This window comes from Chiloscyllium punctatum, chromosome 41, assembly GCF_047496795.1.
Source record: "Chiloscyllium punctatum isolate Juve2018m chromosome 41, sChiPun1.3, whole genome shotgun sequence".
NCBI lineage: Eukaryota > Metazoa > Chordata > Chondrichthyes > Orectolobiformes > Hemiscylliidae > Chiloscyllium > Chiloscyllium punctatum.
Window position 1 is genome coordinate 28,455,438 of NC_092779.1, and position 10,680 is coordinate 28,466,117.

General features: G+C 40.0%; 1 protein-coding gene across 1 annotated transcript in view; it reads right to left on the minus strand.

The window, feature by feature from the left end:
- Nucleotides 1-7,866, minus strand: part of LOC140464960 (collagen alpha-6(VI) chain-like) — a 135,495-nt gene extending 127,629 nt beyond the window's left edge. The window contains exon 1 of the mRNA XM_072560633.1: nucleotides 7,810-7,866. The gene's annotated coding sequence lies outside the window, so the exon portion shown is untranslated. The remainder of the gene's footprint in view (nucleotides 1-7,809) is intronic.
- Nucleotides 7,867-10,680: the final 2,814 nt, after the last annotated feature.

Here is a 10,680-nt window from a genome sequence, read left to right on the forward strand (position 1 = left end):
TTTCATAAGAGTATATGGTATATGAGCTGAATTAGCCATTTGGACCATTGAGTCGCTCCACCAATCGTGGCTGATATGTTTCTCAACCCCATTTTCCTGCCTTTTCACTGTAACCCTTGATCCCCTTATCAATCAGGAACCTAGATGTCCCTATCTTACATACACTCCATGACTTTGATGCTGCAGCCTACTGCAGCTATGAATTCCACAGATTAATCACCCTCTGGCTGAAGAAATTCCTCCTCATCTCTGTTATAAAGGGTTGTCCCTTCACTCTGAGACTGTGTCCTCAGGTTCTAGTCTCTCCAACCAGTGGAAACACCTTCTCCATGGCTACTCAATCCAGGCCTTTCAGTTTTCTGCAAGTTTCAATCAGATTCCACCCCCATTCTTCTAATCTGTATGGAGTATAGATTTCAACTGGTCCTCTTAAGACAAACTCTTCGTCCCAGGATCATTCTAGAAAATCTCCTCTGGACCACCTCAAAAGCCAGCACATCCTTCCATGGATACAGGGTCCACAACTGCTCACAATATTCCAAATGCAGTCTGATCAGAGCCACAGTAGTATACTTCTGCTCTTGTATTCTAGCCTTCCTGAAATGAACACACAAACAGACACTCACACAGACACAAATTCATACACTCTCTCTCACAAACACTCAACTCCATTTCCCCAACCCCACCCCCAAACACATGCACACATACACATACAAGTTTGTGAGGTGAATTTGTACTTGCACATTTACATTGTACTTTGCTCAAAAACTACATGAATTCATGTAAGATTCTGTTAATTCATTTTTTAGATTAGAATCCATTAAACATTATGGCACAGACAGCAGCATAGAGGAGTGCTAATACCCAATACATTCTCTGGGCTGACACCAATTGTTACAGCTCACTTGAGAATGTAACTTTTTAAGAAAACGTTTTGCAATTTACATATGAAAGAAGTGAAACTAACATGGTCATTCTAACAGATGAGAGACTTAACAAACAATCAAGTTTTTTATTCAATGTATAATTTCAGTTACATCACACTGTAAACTTTTGCTATAAATTCTGTGTCTTACAATCTTATACTTCACAACCACCTGATGAAGGAGCAGTGATCTGAAAGCTACTACTTCCAATAAACTTGTTGGACTATTACCTGGTGTTGTGTGATTTTTAACTTTGTACACCCCAATCCAACACTGGTATCTCCATATCTATGTTGCATCTGTCTTCCTAATTTTGGATTAGTGGTGCTGGAAGAGCACAGCAGTTCAGGCAGCATCCAACGAGCAGCGAAATCGACGTTCCAGGCAAAAGCCCTTCATCAGGAATACCAACTGAACTTGCATATTAATCTTCAGGAAGTCCTGAGAACTCCTGTGTCTCTTTACGCTTCAGAATTCCAAAAGGTTTCCACATTTAGAGAATAATCTATGTTTCTACTCTTCCTATAAAAGTGCATAATCTCATGCTTTCCCACTTCTTTGCCCACTCTCCTGACTTCTCCAAATCCTTCTGCAGCTTCCCCACTTCCTCAACATTACCTGTCCCTCCAGCTATCATTGCGTTTTCTGCAAAATTAGCAAAAATGCCTTCTGTTTCTTCATCCAAATTGTTAATGTATAAAGTATATAGTTGCGGTCACAACATAGACCCCTGCAGAACTCTACTAGTCACCAGCTGCCATCCTGACCAAGACATCCCCCTCCCCCCCCCCCCCCATTCTGCCTTCTGCCAGTCAGCTAATCCTCTATCCCCATGCCAGTATCATACCTCTAACACTATGGGCTCTCACAAAAATTAGCAGCCTCTTGTCAAAGGCCTTCTGCAAATCCAAGTAGATCACCTTCACTGGCTCTACTTTGTCTAACTTGCTCATCACCTCCTCAAAGATTTCTAACAGAGGCCAGACCTGACTTCCCCTTGACAAAGCTGTAGGCGAAAGTGGGTACTGCAGATGCTGGAGATTAGAGTCGAGATTAGAGTGGTGCTGGAAAAGCACAGCAGGTCAGGCAGCATCCAGGTAGCAGGAAAATCGGCGTTTCGGGCAAAAGCCTTTCATCAGGAATGAGTCTGGGGGCCTTGGGACCAGGTTCCCAGCCTCATTCCTGATGAAGGGCTTTTGCCCGAAACATCAATTTTCCTGATATTTAGATGCTGTCTGACCTGCTTTTCCAGCACTGCTGTAATCTTGACTTGACAAAGCTGTGCTGACTCAGCCCTGTTTTACAATGCACTTTCCAAGTACTCCACAATCTCATCCCTATTGATGGATCCTAAAATGTTACCAATGGCAGAGATCAGGAAAATCAGCCTATAATTTCCTGTCTTCTGCCTCCGTCCCTCCTTAAACCGAGGTGTTACATTAGCCATCTTCCAGCTTATTTGTACTTCCCTGACTACAGTGTTTCATGAAAGATCACCATCTACAGTCTCCTCAGCTATCTCTTGCAAAACGCTAGGATGTAGTCTACGTGGTCCAAGTGATTTATCCACTTCTTAGCCTTTCAGCTTTCCCAGCACCTTCTCCTTTGTAACAAAAACAGAATTACTGGAAAAGCTTAGCAGGTCTGGCTGCATCTGTGAAGAGAAATCAAAGTTAACATTTCATGTCCAGTGCAACATTCTGGTCACTAGACCAGAAACATTAATTTTGAGTTGTCTTCGCAGATGATCCCAGACCTGCTGAACTTTTCCAGCAACTTCTGGGGTTTTTTCTGATTTTCAGCATCTGCAGTTTTTTGGTTTTTGCCTTCTCCTCAGTGATGGCCAAGACACTCACTCCTGTCTGCTAACCGTCTTGAAGTTCTGGTGTGCTACTAGTATCTTCCATCACAAAGACTGATGCAAAGTATCTATTCAGTTCCTCCACATTTCTTTGCTCCCCATTCCTCCTTCTCCAACCTCATTTTCCAGCAGTCCAATGTCCTCTCTTGCTCCTCTCTTACCATTTAAGTATCTAAAAAATCTTTTGCTATCTTCTTTTACATTGCTAGCTAGCTTACCCTCATATTTCATCCTCTTTCTTATTGCTCTCTTATTTCATCTTATTGTTTTTTTAGTTATCCTCTGCTGGTTTCTAAAGGTTTCCCAATCCTCTGGCTTCCCACTAATCTTCACCACATTGGATGCAATTCTTTTGCTTTTATGCTGTCCCTGGCTTACTTTGTCAGCCATGGTTGTCTTATCCACTCCTTAGTGGGGGTTCTTCTTTCTCAGGATGAATGTCTGCTGTTCCTCCCACGTTACCTCCAGAAACTCCTGCTCCACAGTCTTCCCTGTTAGGCTCCTGATCCAATCAACTCTGGCCAGCTGCTCCCACATGTCTTTGTAGTTAACTTTATTCAGCTGTAATACCGTTACACCTCATTCCAGCTTCTTCCCCTCAAACTGCAAGAATGAATTCTCTCTCATTATGGTCACCATCACCTAGGGGTTCCTTCACCTTAAGCTCTCTCTTCATGTCATTACAAATCACAAAATCCAGAATTGCCTGTTCCCTAGTAGGCTCTACCATAAGCTGGTCCCTAAAGTCATCTCATAGTTATTCCAAAAATTCCTTTTCTTGAGATCAGCTGCCAACCTGATTTTCCCAGTCCCCCTGCATATCGAAGATCCCATGGTAATTGTACTAGTATTGTATGATAATTGTACGAGGGTGGCACAGTGGTTAGCACTGCTGCCTCACCGTGCCAAAGATCTGGGTTCAATTCCCGCCTCAGGCAACTGTCTGTGTGGTGTTTGTACATTCTCCTCATGACTGTGTGGGTTTCCTCCGGCTGCTCCGGTTTCCTCCCACAGTCCAAAAATGTGCAGGTCAGGTGAATTGGCCATACTAAATTGCCCGTTGTGTTAGGTGAAGGGGGTAAATGTAGGGGAATGGGTCTAGGTGGATTGCTCTTCGGAGGGTCAGTGTGGACTTGTTGGGCCGAAGGGCCTGTTTCCACACTCTGTAAGTAATCTAATCTCTTTTTCTATAATCCCCATCAGGGCCTTTTTTTCCTTTACGACTCCTCAACTTTACCCAGCCAAGTTCTATGCGAAAGTGAGGACTACAGATGCTGGAGATCAGAGTCGAAGAGTGGAGTGCTGGAAAAGCACAGCCAGTCAGGCAGCATCCAAGGAGCAGGAGAGTCGACATTTCGAGAGCAAGTCCTTCATCAGGAGCATTCAAACTCTTCGAACCCATCTAGGTTCTATGCCTTCCGATTCTATATCAGCTCTTGCTATTGATTTACTTTAATTTCTTACTAACAAGGCAACCCCACCCTTTCTGACCATTTTCCTGTCATTTTGATAAGGCGTGTATTTTTTGAATATTTCGTTCCCTGCCTGATCCACTTTCAGGCCTGATTCTCACAATATCGTACCTACTAATTTTAATCTGTACTGAAAGCTCCCTCACCTTGTTTCATATACTGCATGCATTTAAGTACAACACCCTCAGTCCTGCATTAACTACCCTCTTTCCGTATAGTTGCCCCCTTATCTGCTGTACCTGAAATGGGATTCCTGGCTCTTTCCATACTCTCTGCCCGATTACCTGTTCTGGAAAGTTTTATGGCTTTTGCAGACACATCGCACCCTCGACCTTTTCCTCAATTTTCCGTGCAACTGAACCCACCATCCCACTGTTCAGGTTGAAGCCCTATCCGCAGCTCTGATAAGCAATTCTTCTCCAAATCTCTTTCTTTCTTTTCTATTAAAGAAGATTGGCTAAATATATCAGCCTTGTTTTCTTCATTTTATTCCTTTTTAATTAAATTTTCAAAAATTGTGACAGCTACCTGAATTACTAAAGCATCTGTGGTTTTTTTTTCCGTAGAAGGGTCACTTAACCTGGAAAGTTAACTTTGCTTTCTCTCCACTGATCCTCTCAGATGTGTTGACTTTCTTCAGCAATTTATGTTGTTGATACTGAAGCATCACCTTGTTTCATGGAATCCAATTCCTCTTGACTAACTCTATGGGCTTGGGATCATGTTAAATTGCTGTCAAGAAACAAATATATTTTCCTCACTTTCCATTATTGTCTGGTTTTTTTTCTCTTCTTTTAGTCTCATTTTAACTCAAAGCCTTTCATGTCTTCTTCTCTAATTCTAGTTCTTTGTCTTCTATCTCCATCTTAGCTAATTCAACCTGTGACCTCAAGTTCAGGTTTCCCATCTTCCAATTCTAAATGTTGGAAAATCACTTGAAGCAGCTCCTCTTTACACGCAAAGGAAAAAGTCGGGACTGCAGATGCTGACGATCAGAGTCAAGAGTGTGTTGCTGGAAAAGCACAGCAAGTCAGGCAGCATCTGAGGAGCAGGAGAATTGACGTTTCTGGCTCAACTTCAATTCTCCTGCTCCTCTGATGCTGCCTGACCTGCTGTGCTTTTCCAGCAACACACTCTCCACAACTCCTTACACGATCCTACCTTTACCTGTACCTTCAATGTATCAGCTAACTCACCCAGTTTAGCTTTAGTCCAAGATTTCAAATGTTACACAATTATTTCTTCCACTTTCTGAAAACTCTTAGCAACAATCAAAGCCATCTTCAAAATCTATGTAATAAACTTCACCACAAGTGAATTGTTTTATGTTCAGAATCTCTATGCACCCATTACTTTAAAAGGAAAGACACAGATCTCTCTTAAAACCAATAGACTCAAACTTCGTAAGAGCCTAGCTGATGATATGGTGAGATAAGATCATTATCTGAACTCTGGCTTGACACATCATATTTTGTTTTGCTCTATTTAATGTGGTGGTTTTCCATGGAGACAGTGAGAGTAATTCTAAAAATTTGGTTCTAGCAATAAAACCAAAGTTTGTTACACAAAAGAAATGAAGATAACATGAAACAAACCAAGTTATTTAAATATAACACCAAATGAAACATTTTGAAACATATGGCAGTGCAACATCCCAGCTATCCCAACACCATCAATGGATATAGCAGAGTTCGCTTTTTTTCCCCTACTCTATCACATCTATAGGTTTGACTGAACTGCCTCTCTGAATTCCGAGTCTTGAAAGCTTGGTAGCCTGTTTCCTTTAAATATGACCACTTCAACTTTCTTAGCTTCAGATAACTCTTTCATGGTTTCACCAAATACTTCTCCTCTGGATTTCTCAACTAAAACCCTTAAACTGAGGTAACCTATTTCTTAACTGCTCTGAACTAAGTCCTTTCTCCATGAAAAACTGTTCTTCAATCCAACCCAGCCATGCCTTCTATGAGCTGAAACAAAAACTTTCCAATCTGTGAGCTTTTATTAATCAAAAAAAGCAACTATTATTTCTTTTAAACCAAATGAAAGCTGATGCCTTACAGTGCTTTTCTCTTCAATCATAAAACACTCATAATATAAACAAACTCATACTATTATTCCAGGAGAGTCCCAATCACCTAGTCTCTGACATATAATGATTTAAAATTATGTCCCTGAAAATACAGACAAGATATTTATAAAACCTCCTCATATCCATAGTCTAAAATCAACATGCCACTAATTCAAAATCCAAACGTACATAATATATACTTTTATAAATTATTGAAGTGTTTGGATTTTATTATTATATATTAGGTATATATGAATCACATGCTTTACATTAGACTCACTATGTTTATTTTATTTACCTAGCTAATCAGTGATATTTAAAGAATTATAATTGCAGATGATTGATTGGATTCATTGTTCTTTCTGTGTTGAAAGATACTCTCACAAGTTACATACTTCCTTCTCAAATTATAGAGCTATTTGAGCAATGTTTTTTTTTCTTTCCTGCTCCCCTGAAGCAAGTTTAAAATATATCCCCCCATTACATAACTATGTACATTTTCAACTTACCACCCACAGCCAAATCTAATGTGACTGTATGTGAAGATGTTACAAAGCATTAATGGCACCAGTTTATACTCAGAAGATATCTGATGTGATTGTGAACATTTGTTAATTTATCACTAATTTCTGATTCACTCTGGGTCATATTTTCACTTCTCAAAACGGTGTAGCATCCTGTCATTGCTTTTATTTAGTAAATGTGACTGAAGTGTACCTCCAACCTTCTGAATTGTTTATTTTTAAAAAAAACATGTTTGAGATTTTTGCTTTAACAAGTGGTTGGCTGAACGTGTGGGTGATGAACTGAATTATTTTGGAAAGGTTTTTAAGAACAATTTGTTTTAATGAAAAACAGTCTGATCCTTTGATTAAAACCATGCAACAATTCAGATAAGTTGAAGATTTTAAAAAAAGTAACTATTTAGATAGCTTGAAGATAGAAATTCACTTTCTGTTTCAGGATTGCTGTAAAACAAGTAAATCAAAGAGATACAGGCATAATTTTAATAAAGCAAATGCTGTATTTCAAATATGCAAAACAATTAAAAGTAAAGAATGCAGGAACCTCATAAAATGCCATTAAACTTATATAACACTGATGATTGATTCCAAAACACATCAGCTAACATTAAATTTTCCATTAAGCCACACTAATTTCCAAATGTAAAATATGGCACAGATTTCATAGTGGCTGAACTATTTCAAATCACATCTATAGTAATTATTTATGTTTCTGATGCAAACGATTGGTATAATTACAGAATCTACTTAATGGTATAATTACAGAATCTACTTAATATGCAATCTTAATATCCTTAGAAAATTTAACATTTGCTAACTAGCATTTTATAATGGAATCTGCAATACTGAATTATTATTCATCAGTTTAGCAAAGAAAAAAGACTGTTCATGTAATGCTTACACTTCATGTTCAAACTGCATTGTGCCAAGATTTTAAAAGGAAAGTACAACTTACCGTTCCAAACAATTTAGAGCTGCCCTGTTAGAGGAGATTCTGACAGTCTAAGCTAGGATTGCAACTTTCACATTAATAAAGATGTTAGAAGTCCCTCCTCTCTCTTCTCACTACCAATACTGGTGAGCATCTCCCAGTCACGGCAAACCAGGACCAATTAACCCTTGAAATACTGACCAAATTTTAAATCCAAATGAACTTAAGTGGTGACTTAATGATAATAGGTATAATTATGAAGCGAGAGGAACCTGATGAGTCAAAATAAAACCTGAATGATTTTCAGATTAATAACAATACTCTGCAAGTGTATATTTATGCTTCAATTTTACAATGCTATTCAGGACAGAGAGTTGAAAACCATCAGAGATAGAATCATAGATTACCTACAATGCAGAAAGAGGCCATTTAGCCCATCAAGTCTACACCAACACTCTGAAGAGCATCCAACAGAAACCAAGCTCCCCTCTCATCAATCTAATGCCAGAACCATGGCTAATAAACTTAGCCTGCATATCCTTAGATACCATGGGCAATTTAACATGGCCAATCCACCTAACCTGCACATCTTTGGACTGTGGGATGAAACCAGAACACCCGGGGAACCCCATGCAGGTTTGGGGAGAATGTCTGTGTGGAGTTTGCACAGTCACCCAAGGATGGAATCAAACTGAGATCCATAGCGCTGTGAGGTAGCAGCGCTAGCCAATGGGCCACTGTGCTGCCCAAAACAATAAGTTCTTGCTCCTTGACCAGGAGTGGAACCAGGGCATTGGCGATGAAAGCTCCGAATCCTAACCACTAGACCACTATAGAAGATTGACTTGCCACTGGAAAAAACACGACTAATTATTCTTGAAAGATATGAGCACAAAAATCAAATGTGTGGTACTCACATTTTGGCTGTTTCAAGTGGCCTTAGAAGTCCATAATGAGGTGAACTCTTATACCTGCACTTTTCTGCTCTGATCCTCTCTGAAAATAGTGCAGCCTGCCATTTTGACAAGTATGTTTGTGAACACTGTGAGCTTCTGTCATAACTATGCAGAGTAAGTCAATCATGGTGTAAAGCAGTTAGGAACCCTAATAAAACTGCTGTGCTGCCATTTTAGAGCTAAATGCTTCAGCTAACCCATCTTTTAAACTTGTGAAGTTGACAGATATTCGGTAGCTACAAGCTTCCACACCAGTCATTATTTCAATTAGAATCAGCTTTATTGTCACATGTATTCACACGAGTACAGTAAAAAGTTTACAAGTCGCCACTTACGGTGCCATCTGAAGTACAAAGGTGCAGATTCTTGAGTACAAATACTTAGGGGAAAACAAAATTACGAAAATTATGAAGTCCAGCATTACAGACTTTCAAAAGTACAAAATCATAGTAATATATAAGAAAAATGAAGAAATAAACATTCAGAATAACAGTCCTTCCATGATAATATAATAAAGAAGAAAAAAGAATCTTTTTAAAAAATCATCAAGTCTACTTAATCCATTTCCTAGCTCTGGACTCCAGGACCTGACCCCCGCCCCCCCCCCCCCCCCCCCCAACCCCTCCCCCCCCAGCCCAGACCCACCACGATGCCAAAGAAAATGCACATGGAGTCACAGACACAGAGAGACCCTGTCTGCCACCATAGCTAATGAAAGGAGACTAGCCATGCTGCCACGAAGACACTGCAGAAACCTCAAGGAAAGCCCAGGCCATTGGAATCCTGGGCCCAGACCCATCTGATCTTCACCCTCGTCGAAGGACCCACCCAGACCAAATGACATCAGCAGCTACTTACTAGTTAGTTGCCATTTGATTTTTACTGACAGTTGTAATGAATGTTTGCTGTTTTTGAGAATTCTCTAGAAATTGCTAAAGTCCAAGGGGAATAACGTAGCAGACACTGAAGGATCTGAAAGCCAGTTGCTCCCAGACATGGTTGCAGGGGTGAGCATTTCCTTTGATGAGCAGAGGGCGGTGCAAGTTGTGCTCATAGGAAAGAGAAAAATGGGGAGAGGGCTTTCAGCGGAGGTCATAACCAACCAGGGCTTTCCTCCCATTGATCTGAGGCAGTGGCAGTAGTCACAATGGCAACAAGACTGTGGCTTCTCCTGGCGATCCTCTATGAATCTCCACAGGAAACTTCACTAAATACAACTCCACTAAAATTTGGCGGTTGTTGTCTGCAGTAATGGAACTGCTGAGTGGGACATTGAGAGCATTGCCAGCGGCTGTAATGGTGACCATGGCTTTTTCAAGGCTTGTTAAAGGCTGGAACCGATGATTATTCCAACATCGTAAAGTCTGCCACCATTCCTGTGCAAGAAAGAACACTCTGCCATCTATTTTATGCCAGAAAGGAACATGCAGATTGAGCACAAGAGTTCACAAGGTCTCTCTAGTGCAAGAAAGGACACTGAATGCTCTATTTTGTGGCAGAGAGCCACATGCAGAGTGAGTGCAAATCTTCACAGGGTTTGCAGGATCCCTGTAGTGCAGAGCATCATTGATATTGGTTTTGATTGAGGTTGGAGGAATGCACTGTCTCTTTCTAGGTACACTACTCCACTGGTCACAACACGTATTAGAATGGTTTACCCAATTACTGATAAGGCCAATTATGTGTTTTATCTATATTAGTTTCAGAACAAAAAGAATCTATATATCAAATTTCTTCAATAAATAACAAAATTATTAATTTATTATAACATCAAGGCTTATTAATGAAGTTGAAAAGCTAACCGTTTGGAGTACACAGGTATAACTTTCACTTTTTAAGAACTCTAACACACTTGCATAAATACACTCAAGTTAAAGAAAAAAATAAGGAAACTTTCTCTGAAGAGATTAACTTTGGGAAAAAGAACTTTGACCAAAAT